The sequence below is a fragment of the Melanerpes formicivorus genome, unplaced genomic scaffold (genome assembly GCF_026170545.1).
Source record: "Melanerpes formicivorus ecotype bairdi unplaced genomic scaffold, bMelFor1.0.p_v2 SCAF_64, whole genome shotgun sequence".
Classification (NCBI taxonomy): domain Eukaryota; kingdom Metazoa; phylum Chordata; class Aves; order Piciformes; family Picidae; genus Melanerpes; species Melanerpes formicivorus.
The window spans coordinates 12,995-39,632 of record NW_027142416.1 but is presented as its reverse complement, the minus strand read 5'-3'; the positions used below and the strand labels follow the sequence as shown (position 1 = coordinate 39,632).

Below are 26,638 nucleotides of genomic sequence, written 5' to 3'. Positions count from 1 at the left end.
ATAACTTCAATCTTCCTGGGAGTAACTTGTACTTATTACCCATCTTTTCCATGTGACTTTGTAAAAAGGAAGTCTCCGTCTTCTTTGTAGCCATGCTTTAAATATTGGAACCTGTTGACTTTTTGCCTTGTTCTGTTCATGCCCTGATTCCAGCTATGCAGCTCAATAAAACAGAGGTTACTTCAGTATTTATGTTACAAGATAACACTAGTCCTATCCATAAGTGGGTTTTACTTAGAAGAACAACCTATTAGTCACAAAGTGACTCTATGAACTGAAGAAAATTGAGCTTTCCTTGAGTCATAGAATCAATAAGGTTGGAAAAGACCTCAAGGATCATCAAATCCAACCTGTCATCCAAGACCTCATGACTACTAAACCAAGGCACCAAGTGCCACGTCCAATCCCTTCTTCAATACCTCCAGGGATGGGGACTCCACCACCTCCCTGGGCAGCACATTCCAATGGCCAACAGCTCTCTCTGTGAAGAACTTTCTCTTCACCTCGAGCTTAAACTTCCCCTGGCACAGCCTGAGACTGTGTCCTCTTGTTCTGGTGCTGGCTGCCTGGGAGAAGAGACCAACCCACACCTGGCCACAACCCCCCTTCAGGTAGTTATAGACAGAAATAAGGTCTCCCCTCCTCATAGGGCTGTGCTCCAGGCCCCTCCCCAGATTTGTTGCCCTTCTCTGGACACGTTCCAGCATCTCAACATCTTTCTAGAATTGAGGGGCCCAGAACTGGACACAGTACTCAAGGTGTGGCCTAACCAATGCAGAGTACAGGGGCACAATGACTTCCCTGCTCCTGCTGGCCACACTATTCCTGATCCAGGCCAGGATGTCATTGGCATTCTTAGCTGCGTGGCCAGACTGCCGGCTCATGTTCAGCCAGCTGTCAACCAGTACTCCCAGGTCCCTTTCTGTTTGGCTGCTCTCCAGCCACTCTGACCCCAGCCTGTAGCACTGCATGGGGTGGTTGTGGCCAAAGTGCAGCACCCGGCACTTGAATTTGTTGAATGTCATCATGTTGGACTCTGCCCATCTCTCCAGCCTGTCAAGGTCCCTCTGGAGAGCTCTCCTACCCTCTTAACTGATCAACACCTGCTCCCAACTTGGTGCTGTTAGCAAATTTACTGATGGACTCAATCCCCTCATTCAGATCATCAATAAAAATATTGAACAGGATGGGGCCCAGCACTGATCCCTGGGGGACACCACTGGTGACTGGCCTCCAGCTGGATGTGGCACCATTCACCACCACTCTCTGGGCACAGCCCTCCAGCCAGCTTCTAACCCAGCACAGAGTGCTGCTCTTCAAGCCACAAGCTGACAGTTTGGCCAGGAGTTTGCTGTGAGGGATGGTGTCAAAGGCCTTGCTGAAGTGCAGATAGACTACATCCACAGCCTGCCCCACATCCACCAGGCAGTCACCTGATCATCGGAGATCAGGTTGGTCAGGCAGGACCTGCCCTTCCTAAATCCATGCTGGCTGGGCCTGATCCCTTGGCCATCCTGCAGGTGCACTGTGATTGCCCCCCAAGATAATTTTCTGCTCCTCCTTATTTCCCTGTATATTTAAAACTCCACTATGTCATGGTCACTGCACCTTAGACAGCCTCCTACCATCACATCTCCCAGCAGCCCTTCTCTATTTGAAAACAGTAGGTCAAGTAGAGCCTGACCCCTGGTAGGCTCACTTAGCAGCTGCATCAGGAAGCTGTCCTCCATACATTCTAAGAACCTTTTGGCCTGCCTCCTATCTACTGAGTTAAGTTCCCAGGAGATGTCTGGCAGGTTGAAGTCACCCACAAGGACAAGGTCTGATGATCTTGAGACAGTCTCCACTTGGTTATAGAATATTTCATCTGCCTCCTCATCCTGGTTGGGTGGTCTATAACAGACTCCAACCACAACGTCAGTTTTGTTAGCCCTCCGATTTTAACCCACAGGCACCTGATCCTTTCATCCACAGCCTCACGTTCTGTGGCATCAAGAGATTCCCAAATACACAGGGCCACCCCTCCTTCTCCCTCGCCTGTCTCTTCTAAAGAGCTTGTAATCCCCCAGTGCAGTACACCAATCACGTGAATTGTCCCACCATGTTTCTGTAATGGCAATTACGTCATAGTTTTCCTAGTGGACCAAGACTTCCAACTCCTCTTGTTTGTTCCCCAGGCGTTATAATGTTTGATGAGCTTTGTTCATCAGAGTTATCAAATACTGTTTGCTAAGTAATAAAACAGTCTAAAATTATGCATTAAAATTCTGTTCTAATCACTTTTTGTTAACAACAAATAAATGTGTAGACTCAATAAATGCTGCAACATACATTTATTGTTTTACTAAGCTTGAAAATAATGACCACCTACCAGATCTTTAACCATATTTCTTTTACAAGTCAGGATCTTTCAGGGAAGAAAGGAGAAATCAATAAGTTATACAAGAAAAACTTTCTGAAGTTTACTGATGATGTTTATATGCCAAACAGGGCAAAAGTAAGGAAGTTTGTTACAATTCAACAAGAACCCCCCTCTGCCAACCAAGTAGCAAGAACTAACCTGGGATCTGACATTGACCAGAACAGAGGTCTTCTGCAAATTTAAACAAACCAAAGGCAAAACACCAAAACTCAAACCCTCTCATACCACAGGTTTCATTTCCTTACACCAGTTCTTAGCTTTAATACACAGAAAGCACGTTTTCCTGTTCGAAGTTCAGAACAAAACAGAGCTCATGTCACTGAAGGGAATTTATCAAGCTTAAAAGAAAATAGTCTCTTAACAGAGAGGAATACCCAGCACTGTTCTTCAAAGTGATAACAGTAACTGTGTAGAGTTAATATTTAATTTAAGTAGCTGATATGGTACAGATCTATCTCTACCCTCAGGTTTATTTTTCACCAGCTTTTACCTCATTTTTAGGACATCTCATTGCTCTCCATTCTGTATCCTACTTTGATTAGCACATGTAACTTCTTGCTTACTGCTTCTTTGCCTCTGCAGGCTTTTTTTTAATGAAGGAAGAATTTTTCATCACTGGAGGAGTTCCATTCTTGCTGACAATTTCAACAATCCTTCTTAAGCCCCCTCCTTAAATTCAGTAGTTTTGTATTACTCAAATAGACAGTAGAGACATTTGTGTAGAGGAGGTTTCTTTCTCATTATAAATATCACAGGATTTAAGCCCCTGGTTTCCCCTGATTTTTTCCTCATGCACTGTGCAGACTAAATTTAGATTTTTTTTTTTTTGCTCTTTAAGACATTAACCAAAGACATACCATCAAAGTCTACAATTTGCATTATACAGATTAATCAATGTTGCTTTGTTTATCCATACAAACAACTGTTTTCTAAAGAGGAATTAAAATAACATAAAGGATTTCAGATGACAGATAGCCTTACTGCTGCATCAGCCTGAAGACTGAGGAGTACCAACTAGCAGTTTGTAGTTGGTTATTTGCTTTTAATATATGACTACTACACTTCTATATGCAGATACCTATGTGCACACACAAGTTACGTCCTACAGGTTAAGCAAGTCCTTGCAGTAAAGCAGATACTACAGCAGCACAGTCTGCATCACACAGCACGTACCACTAGTGGTCCATGCAACATGAGCAAGCATAATGCTTAAAAAAATAAAAAACCCAAAGAAAAACAAAACAAACCCCAAAACTAAACCAGCCCAGTTCTCTCCCTCAACTAGCAGTCCTCTGCACTGCCTGAGCTATCTGGAGGGAACACATGGTTATGACCATGCTTAATAAATCTATGATCTTCTGAAAAAAAAAAAAAAAGCTGAAGCCACAGCTAGTCAGATGGTGCCTAGAGCTACATGAAATGAGAAAATTTCCTGCAGAAATTTAACCATCATCTGTGTAGGGAGACCAAGGTAGAAGGAGGATAGTTAATAACCAAGGAAGTAAGAACAGGCACTGGACTTGCAGGAGAAAATAGACAGGCTATGTACCACAGGAAATAAACAATAATCCCAGATGTCTTTCCCTCAATAAAACTAACAGGCAGAAGGCCCTCATCATCTTAAATATGCATAGAAATGGGTGGAAGAGGAACAAAAAGGTCACCTCAACACTGGCAGAGAAGATGCTATTAGGTTAGGAAAGTGATGCTTTACTCACAAGATACTCTTCCACTAGTGATATGAACATTACACCCACCTTAAGTATGTTACAAGTCAGCTACACACAGCATGGCCGGATTTTCAGTCACACTAAATTAATCCTACCTGCTGCTTTAGTTAAGCATTTAACAGCCTTCCTCAATCCATCTTCTGCAACCTCCAACATTAACATAGCTTTCATGATATTGCCTGAACTGGAAGAGTATGATTAGGGGAAAAAGGTAATACCAGAAAGCACAGCAAGGTATCCCAACAAGAAATGGAAATAGCAGAAGAGCACATATCTTATTCAGAGAATTGCTCACAGTCTGACACCTGGAGAGCTGGAAATCACACGTTTGAACACTGTTAGTGATCCTGACACTTCTTGTAGGCCTTGGATCTCAACTGTCCAATCTAAGACCTAAACAACTTCTGAGGCGCAGACCTGTTTCCTCCTCCCAATGGGGGAAGAGCATCAAGAAGAACAAGCATTAAGGAAAGTATTTCTGCATTATGCCTGCTACAGTGTAATCAGTTGCTCAGCTGTACAAATCAGAAAATTTAACTTACTATCCCAAATTAGACAGAGCCCAGTATATGAGCCTCAGGGAAAAAAATGTATGCTGGCTGTATAGTGCATGTAAGAAGCCCACAGAGACTACTCACAGCCAAGTTATCACTGCATCTGCCCCAGGTCTACATTGCAAAGACCGTTAATGATGTTTAACAGATGTGCTGTACTTACACATGGCAACATCAGCTGCAAAGAGACTGAGCTATTAGAAACAACAATTTTACACCAAGTTGATGTCTATTTCTGACTCAGGTCTACAGGACTCTTCTGTTGCAGTCTTTCCTCCCAATCACAGTAGCTATCATTTGAGACCTTCAAAGGAATTTTTTCATAGAAACATAGAATTGTTAGGGTTGGAAGGGACTTCAAGGATCACCTAGCTCCAAGCCCCTGCCTCACACTACATCAGGTTGCTCAGAGTCACATCCAGCCTGACCTTAAAAACCTCCAGGGATGAGGCTTCTACCACCTCCCTGGGCAACATGTTCCAGTGTCTCACCACCCTCGTGGGGAAGAATTTCTTCCTAACATCCAGTCTCAGTCAATCCATTTCTATCTTTGTTCCATTCCCCCCAGTCCTATCATTACCTCACACCCTAGAAAGTCCCTCCCCAGCTTTCTTATAGCCCCCTTCAGATACTGGAAGGCCATAGTAAGGTCTCCTCAGAGCCTTCTCTTCTCCAGACTGAACAGCCCCAACTCCCTCAGTCTGTCTCCATAGGAGAGGAGCTCCAGCCCTTCGACCACCCTCATGGCCCTTCTCTGGACACATTCCAGCACCTCCCAATCCTTCTTGTGATGGAAGCTCCAGAACTGGACACAACAGTCCAGATGGGTTCCCTTTCTGAAGTGCTTGGTTGACTTCACAGGCTCTCTTCACCTGCAAACAACCAAAGTCCAAAACAAAGCTTCCCTGGTCAGCCACATGAGCCCCACCCAGCACCAGTCCTAACAATTTTATTTAGTTTAGCTCCCAATTTTAACTCAGTGTAGCCAGCATTCAATAACACACAGAGCTTCACATTCAGCAGCCAGGATGTAGGTAGCAATACAGGGAAGGGATAAGTGCTACTGACATCTTCCTAAACAAGGACAAAAGATTATCTGTGTCTTTTTATAAAGTGAGAGACAACAAACTAAGAAAGGGCAAATAAATGAATCCAAACATACAAACAAGCTGCCTTATTTTCATAATACACATGAAGGGTGGGGATAAGGAGAAAGAGAAGTTACATAGCTCCCACTCAGTCTCAAGTAACTGCATCATATACACTAAGTCATATCTATTTGTTTCAACCAAAACATTATCTATACGTTATGCAGTCAACTTCACTACTCTAAACGGCTATCTAAAGGCACTCAGTTTAGAGATACAAACACACTTGTTATTGTGATAGCCTTCCCCTAGAAAAAGCACTGAAACATTACAAGAGCTCTCAGTCACACAAAATCAAACTCCTTGCATCAAAAGCCTTATAATGGAGCGATTATTGAACAAAAGTAAAAGCCATGCAAGGGAGAAGACTAGTGATCTTCCAGAGTCACATTAAATACTTGTTTTCAGGCTGAAGTCCTTCTCTCAGACTAGTTCTCCAGTGAGGAACAATGGTAAACCCCCTCTCCTGGTACACTATGATGCTGCAGGATTTGACTCCTATGGTTGCAAAACAACAAACTGCAGTTTATGCAGGCACACTGGTTTAATGTCAAAACAGTATCTCAGCTATTCCTTCTGTGTTTATGAACAGTACTTGCTTTATGCTGTGTAAAGGTTCATGAGTTGCACTAAAACCTCCACTGAGAACAAACTGCCTCCTCCTCTCTGCAGCACCAACAACCCACTGCACCAAGACCTCGCTCTGTTCCATCACACATCCACATGCACTAGAGGAGCATTCCAAAACTGGTCCCTCATGGCCAACTCTGAGATGGGCCTGAAAGGAAGAGCTTGGGCACAGAGTGATGAACTTGATTTATTCCAAAAGCTTTGCCTGACAGAACAAGATTTTTCCCTAACTCCAGACATCCACTCTACAGTATTGCCATCACCTGCAGAAACAGGGTACTTGGTTGACAACTGGCTGAACATGAGCCAGCAGTGTGTCCAGGTGGCCAAGAAGGCCAAGAACATCCTTCCCTGGATCAGAAAGAGCGTGGCCAGCAGAAGCAAGGAAGTCATTCTGCCCCTGTACTCAGCACCAGTTAGGTCACACCTTGAGAACTGTGTCCAGTTCTAGGCCCCTCAATTCAAGAAACGTGTTAAGATCCTGGAACATGTCCAGAGAAGGGCAACAAAACTGGGGAGAGGTCTGGAGCACAGCCCTATGAGGGGAGACTGAGGGAGCTGTGGGTATTTAGCCTGGAGGAGGCTCAGGGGAGACCTTACTGCCATCTACAACTACCTGAAGGGAGGTTGTAGCCAGGTGGGGATTGTTTTCTTCTCCCAAGCAATCAACAAGATAACAGTTTCAAGCTGTGCAGGGGGAAGTTTAGGCTTGATCTTAGAAAGTTGTTGTTCACAGAAAGAGAGGTTGGCCATTGGAACGGGCTGCCCAGGGAGGTGGAAGAGTCAATGTCCCTGGAGGTGTTTGAGATGAGACTGGATCAGGCACTTAGAGCCACGGTCTAGTTGATTAGATAGGGTTGGGTGATTAGTTGTACTTGGTCTTGGAAGTCTCCTCCAACCTGGTTGATTCTGCAATTCTGTAACAGACCATGCAGGACCTCTCATGCTACAGCCTGTTTCAAAGAAAACAAGATGCCTCTTAAGCAGATATTTACATCAATGTAATGTGCAAGCATAAAGAAAAAATATACTATTTAATACTGAAAAGGGCTAACATCCATCACACATATCCTCATACAAAATGATTGTTTTTTCCATTATACCAGCTACACAAGGGAAGCTAAGCTAAACATGTTTGTTCACTTGGGGCCACTTACCACCGAGTATCTTACCACAGATTTACAGCACCGTAATATTTTTCTTTTTAACTGGCAAAGACTGCAAGTCCATAAAATCTGAATATATTAACTAAAAAATTAGGTCAATGCAGTATTTGAACAAACACTGCCCCTAGAAATTAAATTGTTGACTAGAAAAGTACTCACTTTGCCTGGAAAAGCTTCCTTTTTTAACAGTTCAGTAGAAGAATTTCACATAAAATTTCAATCAAAGGAACTTGTTGTGTACCTGACAATAAGTGTTTCATGCACTTTTCCTTTAGAATGCAGCCAGAAATCTTTTCTAATTCATGAACTAGACACCAACTGAACCTGCAATTTACCACACAAATCTTGTATCAACAATATAACACTAAGTAGTATTTATAAGTAATAATGTGTTTCTCTTAGCTTTCCAAGTCATTGCTAAGAAATACAACATCTAAACATCCTTTTTTCAGGACAAAATATGCCAGTAGATGAAACAGAACACTTAAAGACTCACTATAGATGAGACAGCCCTGGGTTTGGAATGATACTTCTGCCATTTGAAGAGTCAACTAAATTTAGAGGTGGTGTTCATTATTTTGAAGGGGGAAGGAGATCAGAAGATGTTAGGGGTTGGAAAGGACCTTCAAAGATCATCAAGTACAACCCCCCTGGACAATAGTATCTGGCACAGGTCACACAGGAACACATCCAGATGGGGCTTGAAAGTCTCCAGAGAGGGAGACTCCACAACCTCTCTGGGCAGCCTGTTCCAGAGCTCTGTGACCCTTACAGTCAAGAAGTTCCTCCTCATGTTGAGGTGGATGTGAAAAGTATTCTTGAATTTATTAAAAACTATTCCTAAAACAAATAAAGCATTCCTAAAGTAAGGCCCAAGCCACAGTCAAATATCGAACTCTGTTTACACCCACTTCCTGTCAGCTTTAAACACATGGATATTAAAACCAACCTATTTTCTTCTAATGCATAATTCCCTAAACAGCTAACACTGTCCATCAAAAAGCCACCTGTAATATTCACGCTTTCCTCAGATGTGCAAGAATGCTAAATTCAATATTTTTTCCCACATGTTTAAAAGACCAGTAAACAGCTGCATTCTCAAGTCCAGGCCTTTTAAAAAGCAACCTGCTGCTCTGTAACATAACCTTCAAAATAGCATGGCTTCGGTTTGCAGGCAAACAAAAGATAAGTGTGGAAAAAAAGTCATTTTCCCTTATCTCAGTTGAATACTCACATACCAACAGCTTCTGCAGTACTACAACACAAACACTGGGTGACAGGATTATTGCACTGGAAAAACGTATGAACAGATAGCATATGAACTAATCCATGCCTAGATGCAAAGAGAATGCTTTCAAATGTATGAATGGTTGAATGAATACAAAAAAAGGAAGATCTGACACACACCCCACTGTATTGTGTCAGTCACTGGAACCTTAAGAATTTTCAAAGGGAAAGATGTAGCATTTTTAGCTGATGAAGGATCAGTGCTGCACCCTATGCTGAGGGAAAAAGATGATCTAAAACCTCACATCCACAATGAAGAGTGTGAAGAAAAAGATTTATTCCTCTCCCAACACAAGTCCAAGCTACTTCCTCAGAGCGAAAATCTTACTTCCTAAATGCCTATTATCGTCTGTCAAACACTTTTAGCTGTTCTTAAGAGGCTTCTAATGCTCCTATATACATTACATCTGCAACAGATTTTCTTGTTGTAGACTACAGATGGAATAAAACGTTGTTTTATAAACAAACATAAGACACTGCACCGGATTTCAACTGTGTACAATCCAGAAACAGATACTCTGAATAAAACACTTCTGACTAATGGATCTGCTGCTAATCAGTGCCCTATTACTAGAATTGTTTCCTAAGCATCACTTGCTCAGTTGGTAGGATTCAGACCTGCACATAAGCCTTCCTTTTAAAAGTCAATGTCAGTCCTCAAAACATTAAGCTCCATCAAATTTCTCTACTACGGTATGAAATTACAGAAAGGAATTGAGACAGATCACTGGAAAAGCATGCAGCTTGCAGCTCCCACGAGCAGGCTGAGTGTTTAAGATAAAGCTGCACACTTACTTCTGCTGTGTCTGAACAAATGGGAGTTTCTTAGGTGGAGAAACATAATTTAGGAAAAACGTTCCTAAAGTGATGCAGATTGTTCAAGTCCAGGGACAAAGTAAAGCCACAAAGCACCAACATTATCTCCTCTACCAACTCCCAGTGTCATGAAAGCAAATCTTAATTTTTCAGAGTACATGACTAATTTTTCCTACTTTCTGGTTACAAAGAGACCTTTTGATATCTAGGTAACTTGTAAATGTCATATTGGTTTCAATATTTGCTCATACATTTTCAGTAGAAGCAAGAGGCTCCAGCTGTAAACTATGACTATGACTCTGCACTGTGTGAGAAGAATGCAGGCAGCAGATGGAAGCAAGCAGTTAAACAGAGGTTATTAACTCTGCCCAAAACTCAAGACAACAGCAAAAGAAACAAAATCCACACAGTCCTCTAAAATGTGCCAAAGCCTGTGGGAGCAGCTTCTTCTGTGGTAGTTTTGTTTGGTTCTCTTAAAGAGCCAAACAAAACCACCACTAAGACTGTGCTCATTGCGTCTTACATCTTAAGAGAGCTATATTTCTGAACTTGTATTACCATCAACTACTTGTTATAATAAAACCATAGAAAGCTTTTCTATTTCGATAGGCAGTTTCTTAATTCAGCTTCACAACCACAGCAGAATCAGAGGGAAAGAACCCCAAACAGTTCAGTCAGTACAAAATTCATTGACATTTGGAAGCAGCAGCTTTTACTGCCTTACCAAAACAGCCTAGGTGAAGAATTATTTTGTTTCATTTCCTGTAAAAAGAGGGGCTCCATAAATACCTGCCTTAGAAAGCTTTCAGCTCCTCCCCTCCCCAAGAGTACACCTGCAGTAGAACAGCACACTGTATTACAAACCACAATTTACCTAAGATTTCCACACTAGTTTGGAGAACGGGTTCATTAAATTCTGTATTTGTACTGCTTTTATCACATCTCATTTAGTAGCAAAACACTCCTGCTTCCCAGAAAACAGATGTCATTGTTTCTTCATTTAAGGTTGTCTTCTGTCTTCCTTCACAATTTACTATTTTGTCAAATACTGAAAGTTGTTCTTCTATGTTTAATCAGAAAATTGGGCAACCCAGAGCTTTATGTAGGCTCATTTAAAATAAGAAACCCCATTTCTGGGCCCATCAGGAAGATTTAACTATGTGATGGTACATAATTTGTGCAGCAAGTTTATTTTCTGCTCTGAAGCAGAAGCCCAGGAAACTAACAGATAAATTATTTTGCAGACAATCTAAAGCGACAGAAATATCAGAGCATGGGGAGGGAGAAGGGAAAAAAAGTCCTTAGGCTTTGGGTATCAGAAGTTGCAGGAATGTAGTGGGAGACAGGTGGTAAAACAGTCATCAGTGAAGAGCTTGACAGTTCATTAGAACTTGGCTGAGTGCTCTATGCAAGATTTACTGGGCAGAGAGGGAGATGGAAAATAACTTCACAGAACACAAAACATCACTTCTTGAACTATGTAACTGCACAAACATTTCTTTGAAAGCATAAGAGCTGACAAAAGAAAGGATAAGTACCATATCACCTAAGACTGTCCTTGATAACTTCAATAGAATTTTAAGAAGCAATCAAAAAAAGAGTAATCAATTAATATTTCCCCCTTAAATTACCTCCTATTAATTTCAGCATTCTATTTCCCTTTGGAGTGAAAGGCAATACAATCAGCAAAAAAGAAAGAACAGGAGCACATCAGTCTTCCTGTCTCAATTCATTTACCTGCATAAAGTGTACAAGTCCAATATTTTTTCCCACAACATGACAAGAATCCTCTTTATGTTGTAAGAGTTAACAAGTGTAGAGAAGAAAATAGAGTCTGAAGTACACCAGAAGTTCACACTTGTGGGCAGAAAACCCAGGACTGGATAACCCTTTTCTTAAAGGTCATCTTTTACCTAATTATACCAAACAGGATATTAAAAAAGAGCTCTTTACCTGCACCACGATTCCAGTAGGTCTAAGCTATACCAGCCTTGATAAATTTAGTTTACTTCCAGTATCTTCAAACTCCACAACAGAAAACAAAGAATCCAAGAAGCCCGTAAGTGACCACAACCACACACCACTCTTTCTTCAACTACTTTCAATTTTGAAGCAGACTGCATTAAATCAACTTCTAGAAAGCAGCGCTCTGTGGCAGAGTTTACCAAGTCACGTATTCACAAAACAAACTACTTCAAAGCTCAGGAGTTTTGATGAAAGACTAGTGCATGGCTGAAACAACAAACATCCTCAGAAATTTGCAGGGATCTCTGAAGGGAAATAGCACAGAGTTTGACCTGTCCTTTCCACAGCTACTTGGCAGCTAAGAAATGAAATCATGTTTTTCTCCCTTTCTGCCCTTCATTCAAAACTAGAACTGTATCAGCTTTAAACTCTCATGAGCTGCAGAACAGACCTGACAAAGACAAGCAGAAAGCAACACTCCACACACACTTCCGCTGCCCGTAATGCTTGTTCTGCACTAATAACTGGCTACCCAAGGCTTTTCAAAACTTGGGTCAATATTAAAAAGTCAACAGCGGAGCTTCAACTGTGTTAACACTTAATAGATTAAATGGGTCCATATTTCATGTGATCAAATTGAAATGGCTGAAGAAAGCTTCCAGACGAAAATCAGCAGCATTAAAAGGTTTCCTGCCCCCAGCCCCAACCTCAAGAAGTCTTCTTTGTCTGCATAGTAGTTAACAAGCAGCAGTACGTCACCTCGGAAAACACCTTCAGTGACACAAAGGATTTGATGGCTTTCCTCTATTCAGAAAAGTAATCCTACATAGCAATTCTGTATGCAACTTACAAAGACTTATTACAAGCAAACCTCTGAGGCCTTTACAGAACACAGGGACCCACTCTTCAGTAGAGAGCCATTTATAAAGGCCCGCTAATAAGGATGTAAAAGAGCAGCTGGCAGCAATAGGGAACGGGCGACAACAATAAGGATTTGGGTTCCATTCCTCAGGGCACTGCTCCATCGGAAGATTATCTTCCCAATGCGCGGGGAAGGCGGTTACTGACAATCAATGGAGCCAAATTCCAACTGCACTCAGTGCTTAACCTGACTGTTTCCACATCACGGCTTGCGGGTCCCTGTGGGCCCACGCCGCAGGCGAAGCAATTAATAAAAGCAAGTCCATCATGAAGTGGCTTAAACGTCCCGAGCCGAGCCGCGGGGCTCCACGGCGGCGCTGCCGCTCGTAGCTCCGAGCTTTCGTACACCGCTACGCACCCCCCGGCCCGCCTGCGGAGCGGAGACCTCAGTCTCCCCACGCCCGGGCGCCGCCGACCCCACCCGGACCTATACCACGACTGCCCCACGGGTTGGGGCAAGGTAGAGCCTCTACCGGAGACCCCAGCAGGGCTTCCAGCACCCCACTCCTGTCCAGCAGCCCGCAGAGACGCGACATACAACACCCCGTGACGCTACGCCACCACTGGCGACTTGAGCGGCATCGCCACACTCGCCCCGTCCCTAGCCAAGACCCGCGCGGCACTAGCCCCCGCCCCAGCCCCGCCGCTGCGGCACAAGCGGGAGTTCCGGCCCAGAGCCCGGTGGGGCAGGGGACCCTCGCCTTCCCGCTGGTAGCGACGCAGCTCCCGCGGGGCTCTCTCTCACCTCTTCCTGCAGCCAGGTGCGGCGAGAAGCTCAGCACGACGAGCACACCGGCCGGGGCGCTTAACAGACGCCGGGGGGGGGGGGGGGAAGGGGCGGTGGCCAGGACCCCTCCCCTCCCCGCCACGGGCTCCGCCTGCCACGCGCAACACCAACCCCTCCTTCGCGCGCGCGCCCGGTCGCCGCTTTATCCTCTCATCCGCCGCGGCGGGGGCGAGCGCAGGCGCGCGCCCCGCCCCTCCAGGCGGTGGCCAGGGGCAGGACCTCCCCCTCGGCTGCCGGGCGGCGAGTGCGCCACCTTTGGCGGGCGGCCGGCAGCGCGGCTTCGGGACGCGGGGGGAACTTGAGGGAGATCACGGGACCAGCCTGCAGTGGCTTAGCGAAAATGTCAGAACCCTTATCGGGACCGGGAGTGTTTAACGTCTTTGTCGGAAACATGGACAGTGGCATAGAATGCACCCTCAGCGAGTCTGCCGAATGCACCAAGCTGAGTGATGCAGTTGACATCTGGAGGGAGGGAATGCTATCCAGAGGGACCTTGACAGGCTAGAGGCTGTGCCAACCTCATGGAATCATAGAATTGTTAGGGTTGGAAGGGACCTCAAGGATCATCCAGTTTCAAACCTCCTGTCATGGGAAGGGACACTTCACTCTAAATCGGGTTGCTCAGAGCCACATCCGACCTGGCCTTAAAAACCTCCAGGGATGAGGCTTCCACCACCTCCCTGGGCAACCTGTGCCAGTGTCTCACCACCATCATGATGAAGAACTTCTTCCTAACATACAACCTCAGTCTACTCGTTTCTAGTTTTGTTCCATTTCTCTTAGTCCTATTACTACCTGAGACCCTAAAAAGACCCTCCCCAGCTTTCTTGTAGACCCCTTCAAATACTGGAAGGCCACAAGAAGGGCTCCTCAGAGCCTTCTCTTCTCCAGACTGAACAGCCCCAACTCTCTGTTTGTCTCCATAGCAGAGGAGCTCCAGCCCTCTGATCATCCTCCTGACCCTTCTCTGGACACATTCCAGCACCTCCAGATTCTTTTTGTAATAGGGGCTCCAGAACTGGCCACAGTGCTCCAGATGGGGCTTCACCAGAGTGGAGCAGAGGGGGAGCATCACCTCCCTCAACCTGCTGGCTCATGGAGTTCAACAAGACCAAGTGCTAAGTCCTGCCCTTGGGCTGGGGTAATCACAAGCACAAATACAGGCTGGGTGGATTGAGAGAAGCCCTGCAGAGAAGGGTTTGGGGGTGCTGGTGGATGAACGACTGAGTGTGAGCCAACAATGTGCACTGACAGCCCAGAAAGCCAGTTGCATCCTGGGCTGCATTAAGAGAACTGTGACCAGCAGGTCAAGGACAGTGATTCTCACCCTGAATTCCACTCTTGTGTGACCCCACCTGTAGTACTGTATCCAGCTCTAGTGCCCCCATAATAAGAAAGACATGGACCTGCTCAGAAAGGTCCAGAGCAGGGCCATGAAGATGATCACGGGACTGGAGCAAGTCTTGTATGAGAACAGGCAGAGAGAATTGGAGTGCTTAGCCTGGGGAAGGGAAAGACTCTGGGGAGACTTTACTGTGGCTTTCCAGCACTTAATGGAGGCCTACAGAAAAGATGTAGAGGGACTCTTTGTCAGGGAGTGTAGTGATAGGATAGTCGGAAATGGTTTTAAACTGAAATAGGATAGATGTAGATTAGACATTAAGAAGAACTTTTTCACTGTGAGAGTGGTGAGACATTGGAATGGGTCACCCAAAACCAGTATGGATGCCCTATCCCTGAAAGTGTTCAAGGCCAGGTTGTATGGGGCTTTGAGGGACCTCTTCTAGTGGAAGGCATTCCTGTCCATGGCAGGGGAGTTGGAACTAGATAATCTTGAAGGTCCCTTCCAACCCAAACCATTCTATGATTCTTTGACCCTGGATGTAGGTAGGATGAAGTTTACTGTAGGGATGGGTGGGCTACCAGTCGCTAAAAGGGGCTAAAAGGAGAAAGCTGGTGTGGTGGTGTCTGTGGCAAGTGTAACTGCTCTGATATGTGAAACAGTGGAGGAGAGAAAGAGGGTCCATAGGTTGTTCCACAAGGAGGAAAAGACACAAACTAATCTGATAGGCCAAACCAAAACATTTTGGGGGAAACTGGGAAAGAAGGCTTGGCTGTGAGGGAGCTGCTGAAGTTCACAGTGTTGGAGCTGTACTTCTTTTTAATAGAACAAAACCCATTTCTGTTAAGTGACACTATTTTTTCAAGCAGAAACAGTGAACTGTGCAGTGCTGGAACAAGTACATTCACAAATAGCACTACAACATTGTGTTAACCTCCAAGCGTGGGTTTAAGTAATAACTTAGGCAGCTCAAAAGTAGTAACAAGGGAAATAAAATATGCTCTGAACAAAGCCTGTAAATCAGCAAGAGGCATGGCCACCAATTAACCTACCAATGCAGGAGCCCTGCATTGAATTCTTTTTTTTTTTTTCCTAACTCAAAACATGCCCCCTCCTAGCAGTTTTAAACATATCTTTGGTCAAACAAAGCCACCATGAGTGGCTTACATGCATTACCATATTTAAAATAAAGCCAGTGTCTATCTCAAGGTTTTCACCATCTGCCATTTGACTTCATTGCAAAGAGTTGCAAAATGCTGCATAACTTCTGGAAATGCTGAGCATCTTTTTTCCCACTTATTTCAAGGGAAAGTACTGTCAGTACATTCAGAAAATATCTGGCACTTCCAGCATTGACCTGGCAGCTAATGACGCAGAAGAGTTGTCAAAGGATTCATATTTTCAGAGCTGAAAATAAGCCTTCTAGTTCAATCTATTTTTCATAAAATATCTGCTCTACCTCAATTATGCAGCAGTGTCGCTAGGAGACCTTTATCTTGGGCTAATGTTCCTCTCACCATCTTTTCATTCTGTGTTTTGAATAATCTGAATTAATTAAAAGGCTGAGTATTCTTTCCTCAGTACTTTTTTTTCCTTTTTAATACTTCTGTAGAAAGATGCATATGTATATATTCCTGACTGGAGAAGAATGCTGCTTCTTCTCAGCCATGAGGTATAAAGTGTTGAAGAATACAGAGATCAGTTTTGGTTTCATTATTACACATGAAGTTTCTTTGTACAAAGATTTCTATAATTAAACAACACTTCTTCCCCAAGGGGGTCCCTGAAATGAGATAATTTACTCCAGCATGCGGGCTTTCTCACGGTAGGCATTGCAATACCTTGTGAGCAGATCTGTGCAGGGATGATTGCCATGGTGGTCTTAGGTGGATGGTTGGACTTGATGATCTTATAGGTCATTTTGAACCAAAACTGTTCTATGATTCACATCCTTCACTAGATCGGGTTGCCCAGAGCCTTGTCAAGCCCGACCTCAGGCTGCATCAAAAGATGTATTGCCAGGAGATCCGGAGAGGTGATTCTGCCACTTTGCTCTGTGAAGACCATGCCTGGAGCACTGCATCCAGCTCTGGGGCCCTCAACACAGGAAGGACAGAGGAGCAGATTCAGAGGAGGGCCACAAAGATGATCCAAGGGCTGGAACACCTCTGCTAGAACAGGCTGAGGGAGCTGGGGTTGTTCAGACTGGAGAAGAGAAGGCTCTGGGGATACCTAATAGTGGCCTTTCAGAACCTGAAAAGGGCCTGCAAGAAGGCTGGAGAGGGACTGTTTGCAAAGGCCTGCAGTGACAGGATGAGGGACAATGGCTTCTAACTAGAGAAGAGCAGATTTAGATTGGATGTTAGGAATGCATTCTTTACCATGAGGGCAGTGAGACACTGGAACAGGTTGGCCAGGGAAGTAGTTTTCTTGTCCCAGAGGTCACCAGTGAACTCCTGTTACTGGTTCCTTACTTTCTTATCTTTATAGAGTTCTTGTTTTCCTGTTTGGGATAGAAGTGGGAGCCTGCCAGCAGACAATTTAGAGGGTGGCTCAGGCCTCTGCTCATGTGGCTGATATTTTCATAGTTTGCACAAAGATGAATGATGTCACAGAATGTTGTATTAAAGGACCTCTTATACAGAAAATGGGGGAAATTACCAAAAACCATCACGTTTCCAAATTTGAGGACAGAAAGCACTGATGAGTAGTGGGAATTTGTATCTCACTCATGAGGGCTTTCAGGAGGAAGAATTACTTAACTGTCACCACAAACACGTGGATTAGTGGAAGCATGTGCCTGCATCCATGACCAGGTATAAAACAATGCAAGGCCCGTAGGTAGCAGGGAAAGAATTTTGCTTTTCCTGTAGGGACGTTACAGCTATCAACCCTCTTTAATTTGCAGGTCAGGAAAAGGATGCGAGGTATGTTCAAGGAAGTTGTTAGATTGTTAGATTATGTAAGAATAAAATCAGGGAGGCAAAGGCCCAGTTGGAACTGAAGCTGGCCACCTCTGTGAAAGATAATAAAAAACATTTTTACAAATATATTAACAATAAGAAGAAGGGCAGGAAGAACCTCCACTCCTTATTGGACCTGGAGGGGAACATGGTGACTGAAGATGAGGAAAAGGCCAAGGTCCTGAACACCTTCTTTGCCTCAATGTTTAACAGCAAGGCAGGAGTTCAGGACGAGTGGCCTCCTGAGCTGGGTGATGGGGTCGGGGAGCAGTGTAGTGCCCCGGTAATCCATGAGGAATTAGTTCGGAACCTGCCGAGCCACTTGGACATTCACAAGTCCATGGGACCGGATGGGATCCATCCTAGGGTGCTGAGAGAGCTGGCAGATGAGCTGGCCAAGCTGCTCTCCATCATTTTCCTCCAGTCCTGGCTCGCTGGAGAGGTCCCAGATGACTGGAAACTGGCCAGTGTGGTCCCCATCCATAAGAAGGGTTGCATGGAGGAACCTGGAAACTCCAGGCCAGTCAGCCTGACCTCAGTGCCAGGGAAAGTGATGGAGCAGATTATCCTGGCGGCAATAACTGCGCACCTGAAGGATGGCCAAGGGCTCGGGTCCAGCCAACGTAGATTTAGGAAGAGCAGGTCCTGCCTCTACAACCTGATCTCCTTCTATGATCAGGTGACCCGTCTGGTGGATGTGGGGAGGCCTGTGGATGTGGTCTACCTGGACTTCAGCAAGGCCTTTGACACCGTCCCCCACAGCAAACTGCTGTCTAAGCTGTCAGCTCATGGCTTGGACCGCAACACTCTGTGCTGGGTTGGGAACTGGCTGGAGGGCCGAGCCCAGAGAGTGGTGGTGAATGGTGCCACATCCAGCTGGAGGCCAGTCACCAGTGGCGTCCCCCAGGGATCAGTGCTGGGCCCCATCCTGTTCAATATTTTTATTGATGATCTGAATGGGGGGATTGAGTCAGTCATCAGCAAGTTTGCAGATGACACCAAGTTAGGGGCAGATGTTAGTCAGTTAGAGGGTAGAAAGGCTCTGCAGAGGGACCTCGACCGACTGGACAGATGGGCAGAGTCCAATGGGATGGCATTCAACAAGTCCAAGTGCCAGGTGCTGCACTTTGGCTACGGCAATCCCATGCAGAGCTACAGGCTGGGGTCGGAGTGGCTGGAGAGCTCCCAAACAGAGAGGGACCTGGGGGTGCTGATCGACAGCTGCCTAAACATGAGCCAGCAGTGTGCCCAGGTGGCCAAGAGGGCCAATGGCATCCTGGCCTGCATCAGGAACAGTGTGGCCAGCAGGAGCAGGGAAGTCATTGTGCCCCTGTACTCTGCATTGGTTAGGCCACACCTTGAGTACTGTGTCCAGTTCTGGGCCCCTCAGTTTAAGAAGGACATTGAGACACTTGAATGTGTCCAGAGAAGGGCAACAAGGCTGGTGAGAGGCCTTGAACACAAGCCCTATGAGGAGAGGCTGAGGGAGCTGGGATTGTTTAGCCTGGAGAAGAGGAGGCTCAGGGGTGACCTCATTGCCCTCTACAACTACCTGAAAGGTGGTTGTAGCTGGGAAGGGGTTGGTCTCTTCTCCCAGGCAACCAGCACCAGAACAAGAGGACACAGTCTCAAGCTGCACCAGGGGAGGTTTAGACTAGAGATGAGGAGAAAGTTCTTCACCGAGTGAGTCATTCGTCATTGGAATGTGCTGCCCAGGGAGGTGGTGGAGTTGCCCTCCCTGGAGGTGTTCAAGAGGAGATTGGACGTGGCACTTGGTGCCATGGTCTAGTCATGGGGACTGTGTTGATAGGTTGGACTCGATGATCCTAGAGGTCTCTTTCAACCCTAGTTAATCTGTGATACTGTGATACTGTAACTGTTGTGTGAAATGGGAGAAGTTCTCTTCTGGCTTTGAAATAGGCTTTTTTTTAGGTCACATTCTTCACCCCAGAGTGTGATTCAGGGATTCAGGTAACTAAAGAGTGGACCTGATGTTTGCATTTGTCAGGGAGCAGCAAAACTAGAATCATTCCTAAGGAGAAGTGAGCTCAGATCCAGAATGCATAGCTTAGCTGTCAGGGCAGGGACCTCACCGTCCAGGGCCTACTGTCCCAGAACCTGAGCAGGATAGACTCCAGATTGCAAGGCACTACCAGGATGAAAAGAGAGGTCCAAGAAGAAACCACGAACAAAATCGCTTAGTCATGGTTAGCATCATGGCCAGCGACCATCAAGGCAGGCTCACAGCAGTCAGACCAGGCTGAAGCCAAGCCAGGAAGGCAGTCCACAGATTGAAGCCAGATCAAGAATTGCCATGGCACAGACAGAACTGAACTTAAAAGCAAGACTCTTCTGACACAGCTCAGATACGGACTGAAGGCCCAAGGCTGATCTTAAATAGCCTTAAACTTAGACTTAAATAGAGTCCTGGTCTCATAGCTGTGAGCGGAAGCTGCAGGAGAGGTGGCTTAGAGCCGTTAAGGCTTCATTAGTGCACTTGGAACACACAAAGAATTCATCACCTCTGTTACCTACAGCTGCTTTTTCATGACTCAGCTCCTGCAAAGGAAGGGTGAAACAGTGAGCAGAAAAGCTATGTGCTGTATGCCAGACATGAGGCAAAGCTGCAGGCAAGAACAACTTCCACCTGGAGCATGGAACCTATGACAGCTGCCACTATCTCAGGGTTCCTTCCTTCATTCACGTGTTCATAAAACAAGATAGAGTGGTTCAGAGTTGAAGGTGAACAACAAAAAGGCAGATGCCTTGTTTTATGGTTGTGCATATCTTTATGGGCTATGATTAGGGCTGGTAGATGCTGCAAGAATACAAACAAGCTCTGCTCAGAGAATAAGATATGAAAATTTGCATTGTTCTCAGATAATATACTTACAAAGTCACTAGAGGATTAGTCATTGTAATCCTGCTAGGTGTTATCTTATTATCTAGTGGTAACACGTACCACATGGGGCTTTACTGGTAAAGGAAAACAGAGAAAGACTAAAAGCAGGAGCAGAGTCTGAAGTGAGTCTGCAGTCTTGGCTGAGGAGCCTTCTGTTCTACCCCCACCCCTTTTCTTGTTTGTTTCTCTGAAGTGGATAGATATGCACAGCTTCCTGCCTCGTCCTGTAGGTGCAGACAGCTCTGAAAATTAGAGAAACAACACGAAACAAAACCCCAGAGAGAAATAAATTAGAAATGTTGTATTAAAAACGTTAATATGAAAGATACAGCGGTTTTATGTTTTGAGGAAAGCTGTCCTTTCCTTGCTTTTCCTGGAAGTTTCAGCTTCCCATACCTCTCAGAGAACAGAGGCTTTTGTTCTCAGCTTGGGAAAAAAAAAAAAAAAGCCAACCCTTTTAATAAAAGTTAAAATTGGGCTCTTAGCTGTAATTAGCAAAGTTTGGTTATAATTAAAAAGCAGCTGCGGTTGGGCAGAATAGCAAAAGACTTAGCTAAATGCTCACCTAGGATTGTTTGAGCCTCTTCTTATGCATTAAAAAAAAAAAAAAAAAACACGTTTCAGAGGTCCTCCGTTGCCCTCTGCAGGAGAGCCTTAGTGCTTCTTGAGAACAGTCAGCTCCTAGCACTTCTTGCCTCACTGCTTTGCTCTGACATCAGTAAAATGAAAATTTTAATCAAAACCAAAGAGGATTATTGTTTGGATGCAGGTACAATGCTTGTGATCATAGAATCACAGAATGTTAGGGACTAGAAGGTATCTCGAGAGATCATCCAGTTCAAGCCCCCTGCCAGAGCAGCATCACGTAGAGCAGGTCACACAGGAACACATCCAGGCAGGTCTTGAATATCTCCAGACAGGGAGACTCCACAACCCTTCTGGGCAGCCTGTTACAGTGTTCTGTCACCCTCACAGAGAAATAATTCTTCCTCCTGTTTCCAGTAGGAACTTCCTATGCCTCAACTTCCACCATTGCTCCTTGTGCTGTCATTGGATAACGCTGAGCAGAGCCTGGTTCCATCCTCTTGGCACTCACCCTTTACATCTTTATCAACATGAATGAGGTCACCCCTTAGTCTCCTCTTCTCCAAGCTGAAGAGCCCCAGCTCCCTCAGTCTCTCCTCATAAGGAAGATGTCCCACTCTAATAATTTTCGTGGCTCTGTGCTGAACTCTAAAGCAGTTCCCTGAGGTCCTTCTTGAACTGAGGGGTCCAGAACTGTACAGAATATTCCAGATGTGGCCTCAGCAGGGCAGACTAGAGAGGGAGGAGAACCTTTGATGGCAACATTTAGTAATAGGCTTTTTATCATGGAGTGTGCTAATGCATGGCTATTTTAGAACAAATGATTATAAGATTTAAAACTACTGGCATTACTAATAAGGGTTTGAGTTTCTGATTTGCAAGCAGCATGGTTGTAGCAATTAAAAATAAAATGGCAACATTTCAACTTTGATTGCAAAAGCTCAGTGGCAGGTATCTGAAGTAGTTCTAATTTACATTCCTGTAATTCTCCTTGTCTTCAGAGTTGCACAGGCTACCTTTATGCAGTTCCCTTTGTCCATAGCCATCCATCACTTACACCAGTCATTCATGACACTAACATTAAAAATATTCAAACTTATTGTTCAACTGCCACACCACATTGTTATTTCATAAGCTGCTAGAGCTACTCATTCTGTCACAGGCACTGGCATTCCTGACCGTGTTCCTCCTTTTTAAGATCTAAGCTTATCTCTATCCAGTATGTCAGTCCTGCTCTTCTGTATTATAGTTAGTTATTCAGGACATGATGCTACGGGGTGTTTAATTCAATTCAGGCATTTTTCAAGTACCAGCATATTTTTATTCTTTTGCATCCCCAGTGTTCAAGTATTCTTAGCCCTGATCTGGTTTGTCGTTTCTGCAGTTTTCAGTATGCTCTTGTCTGTCAAGTTCTCTTTCAATATGTGCTGCATCAGCTCCTCTGCCATCATGGCAAAGCTCCTTCTGCCTTTTCTTTTTAGCCTCCAACTTTGATGTAGAGAACCTCACATTTTTCATGTACAGTGAACTGAGCTTGATAAGATTATATTTAGCTGTATCAGTAGGATTTTAATCCAGTAATCCTGCTGAGAGGAAGTTCTTGGCAGCAAGGAGACCTAATGTACCTGTTTCACCTGCCTCTTACCTTGCATACCTTTGCATTTGTATTTGTATGATGAGGAAATGGATAACAAAAATGCATCTGCCCCCACACTGAATGAAACTTAGAATGTCAGCTCTCTCCTGGGTGTGAAATAACCCTTGCCAATAATGAATTTCATAACTCTTCATTATAAGGCTCTCTGCCAATACCAGATGCTTCAGGCTTAAGTAGCACCATCAGACTAGCTCTTCCCCAGATTGTTTTGGGGAGTTCAGATTGGCCAGGATCTTGAAGGGAAGAAGGGGAACAAAGAGGGAGAAGATAAAAGGCCACATGTGGCAGTTTAGGCTGGCTGCCTCCTAAATGGAAGCCACAGTTATACCTCCAATGTCCAGAGTGTCCAGCCCAGTGGGTGGGCACAAGCAATAGTGTATTTCTGCCCATCAATCCTGCACCCTTATAAATTTGGTTGCAAATTTATTGTCATTCTTCCCTCTCTGCTCCTATGGGAGATGCTTCCCTATTGAATAAATGGTGGGGGACTATCTCAGGCCTCTTTGGCCTGTTTAGGCCTAATGCCAGGATAGGAAGAGGGGGAGCAGTTTCAGGCCTGGCCAGCCTGAGACCAGCCTAGCAGTGGGGAGGGAAGAAAGAGCCCTGGGGAGTTTTGGGTGCACCCCAGGTGAGGAAGCACTGGGCTTTTGGTGAGGTGTAAAGGAACTGGGTATGCTTTGGATATGCTTACCACTAATGCTTTGCAGTTTTTGCAGTATGTTAATTACTTTTCCATTTAAACTTTCCATGGCTATCCAATCCATTTGTGTGAGCATCATTCTTCTGCTCTTTTTAGGGCAGTAGAGCATCTTGCCCCTTTCTAAACTAGGATACCCCTGTGCACTGTACAGTTTTATCTGGATGAGAGTGATACTGACCAAAACATGTTCAGGCCAAGAATACACAGTTGTTGATGAATCCAGATCTGAACTTTGCATCTGAAGAGTACAGAATCATAGAATCATTTTGTTTGGATGGGATTTTTAAGATTATCAAGTACAACTGTTAACCCAGCACTGCTAGGTCACCACTAAATCACATGCCTAAACACCACATCTCCATGTCTTTTAAACACTTCCAGGGATGGTGACTCAGGCACTTCGCTGGGCAGCCTGTTCCAGGCGGTGAATACTTTTTTCCTAATATCCAACCTAAACCTCCCCTGCTGCAACTTCAGCCTTTTCATCTTGTTTTATGGCTTCTTTCTTGGGAGAACAGACTGACTCCTACCTTGTTGCAACCTCATAATAAGATAAGATAATAAGATAAGGTCTCCCCTCAGCCTCCTTCTGTTCAGGCTAAACAACCTCAGGTCTTTTAGCCACTTCTCATAAGACTTGGTCTTTAGATCCTTCACCAGCTCTCTTGCCCTTCTTTGGACATGCTCCAGCACCTCCATGTCTTTCTTGTAGGGAGCCTAAAACTGAACACAGCATCTGAGGTGCAGCCGCACCAGTGCCAAGTACAGAGGTCCAATCACTTCCCTGGTCCTGCTGGACACAGGATGATACAATCCAGGATGCTGTTGGCCTTCTTTGCCACCTGAGCACAGTGATGTCTCATATTCATCTGGCTGTCAATCAGCACACTCAGGTCCTTTTCAGCTAGCAGCTTTGCAGCCACTCTGCCCTAAGTCTGTAGCATTGCATGGGGGTGTTATGCCCCAAATGCAGAAGCTGACACCTTGCCTTGTTGAACCTCATATAACTGACCTTGTTCCATCAATCCAGCCTGGCCAGATCCCTCTGTAGAGCCTTTCTACCCTCAAGCAGATCAATACTCCTATCTAATTTACTGTTGTCTACAAACATCCTGAGGGTGCTCTCAACTCCCTCATACAGATCACTGAAGGTATTATACGGGAATGGACCAGAGACTGAACTCTGGGGAATACTTCTTGTGATGACTCACCAAATGCATTTAACTCTAGTCACCACTACTCTTTGGGCCTGGCCATCCTCATGTTTTTTAATCTAGTGAAGCATATACCCACCCAGGCCATGAGCAGCCAGTTTTGCCAGGAGGATGCTGAGGGAAATGGTGTCAAAGGCTTCGCTAAAGTCCATGCAAACAGCATCCACTGAGCAGTCAGTCACCTTGTCATAGGAGGAGATCAGGTTTGTCAAGCAGGACCTGCCTTTCATAAAACCATGCTGAATGAGCCTAATCACCTGGTTGGTGTGTATGTGACTCCTGATGGCACTCAAGATGATCTGTTCCATAACCTTCCCCAACATTGAGGTCAAACTGACAAGCCTGTAGTTCCCATGATTCTCCACTGGCTGTTCTTGTAGATAAGTGCCTCATCCAGTCATCTGGGACCTCCCCAGTGAGCCAGGACTGCTGATAAATAATGGAAAGTAGCTTGGAGAGCACTTCCACCAGTTCCTTCAGTACCCTTGAGTGGATCCCATCTGGCCGCATAGACTTGTGTGCATCTAAGTGGTGTAGTAGTTCACTGACCATTTCCTATCAGATTATGTGTCCTTCATTCTGCTCCCCATCCCTCACAGGACTTAGGGGGCTGGTGTCACTATTAAGGAGTGAGACAAAAGAAGGCATTCAGTACCTTAGCTTTTTCCTCACCTTTGGTCACTATGTTTCCTTCTGCATCCAATAAAGGATGGAGATTTCTTAGCCCTCTTTTTGTTGCTAATGTATTTATAGAAACATGTTGTATTGTCTTCTATGACAGTAGCCAGATTAACTTCCAGCTGGGCTTTGGGCTTTCTAATTTGCTCCCTTGTGAAATCTTTGTCATCTTCCTGAGTTTCCTGCCCCTTCTTTCATAGGCCATAGACTTGACTTTTTTTCCTGAGCTCTCTGTTTAGCCAAACCAACTTGCTTTCCTACCAGCATACCGGGATGACTTGTTCCTGTGCCTTTAGGGCCAGTTCTGCACCATCACATATAATTAGCAGTTGTTCCTAAGTGGAAATGGAGATATTTCTCCCTCTGCCTAAAAATAGTTAAATGATTAATGTTGCCTCCCATCTGAAAAAGTAAAAATATGAGAGGCTCACTGCCCAGGGAGAAAATTCTAGTCTTTGTAATGGTATTGTAGAAAACCAAAATGAGTTGCTTAGATAGACCACTGTAAGGTTGAGATCAGTCTGTGTGTGGTGGATTGAAATTACATGCCAACTAATTTGAAAATTACCTCCAGAGTAAATTCCCCACCCCCCCCAAAAAAAAAAAACAAACTCAGAACTTGGAAGCAAAATGAAAGATATATTTTAAAAAAGTAAACTAAAATCTAGAGGTATAAAATGCTTGGGGCTTCCTGTTTGGGCTTCTGCTGACCTGACTTTTCTTGACCTGGCTTCTCTTTCTCATCCTGTGGACTGCTTTCCTGTTTATGGTGGCCAGTGTTTATTTGTTGGGCTGTGTGTGTAACTTTATGTTGGCATTATTTTCACTGTTTCATCAAATCTGTTATTTATCAAAGCTTTCTTCCCAGTCTCCTTTTGTAGTTCATTATGTTCCCTGGGATGATTCTTTTCTCTGTTGTCTGGTTTTGTTTTGTTTTTCCTAACAGCTGTCTGCTATATTGGATACAATACCACTAGAGAAAAGAAAGTTCTTTTAACTCTGAGTGAGTCCAGGCCATTCCTTCTCTCAGGCCTGGCTGAGTTGCTGGCAGTTGCTGGCTAAGCAAGCCCATTCAGCTAGACTATGACTGTTATCAATATGGTCCCCTTGTGACTAGCTTTTGTGATCAATGCTTTAGTTGAAGCTGCAGCTGCAATTAATCCTTAGCAGA

The 26,638-nt window shown here is 44.8% G+C and overlaps 1 protein-coding gene across 2 annotated transcripts in view; it reads right to left on the bottom strand.

Moving 5' to 3' along the window:
- OSBPL8 (oxysterol binding protein like 8) overlaps window positions 1-13,580 on the bottom strand; it is a 114,459-nt gene extending 100,879 nt beyond the window's left edge. For both annotated transcript variants that reach the window (XM_068162357.1, XM_068162359.1), the window contains exon 1: window positions 13,385-13,580. The gene's annotated coding sequence lies outside the window, so the exon portion shown is untranslated. The remainder of the gene's footprint in view (window positions 1-13,384) is intronic.
- Between the last annotated feature and the right edge of the window lie 13,058 nt (window positions 13,581-26,638).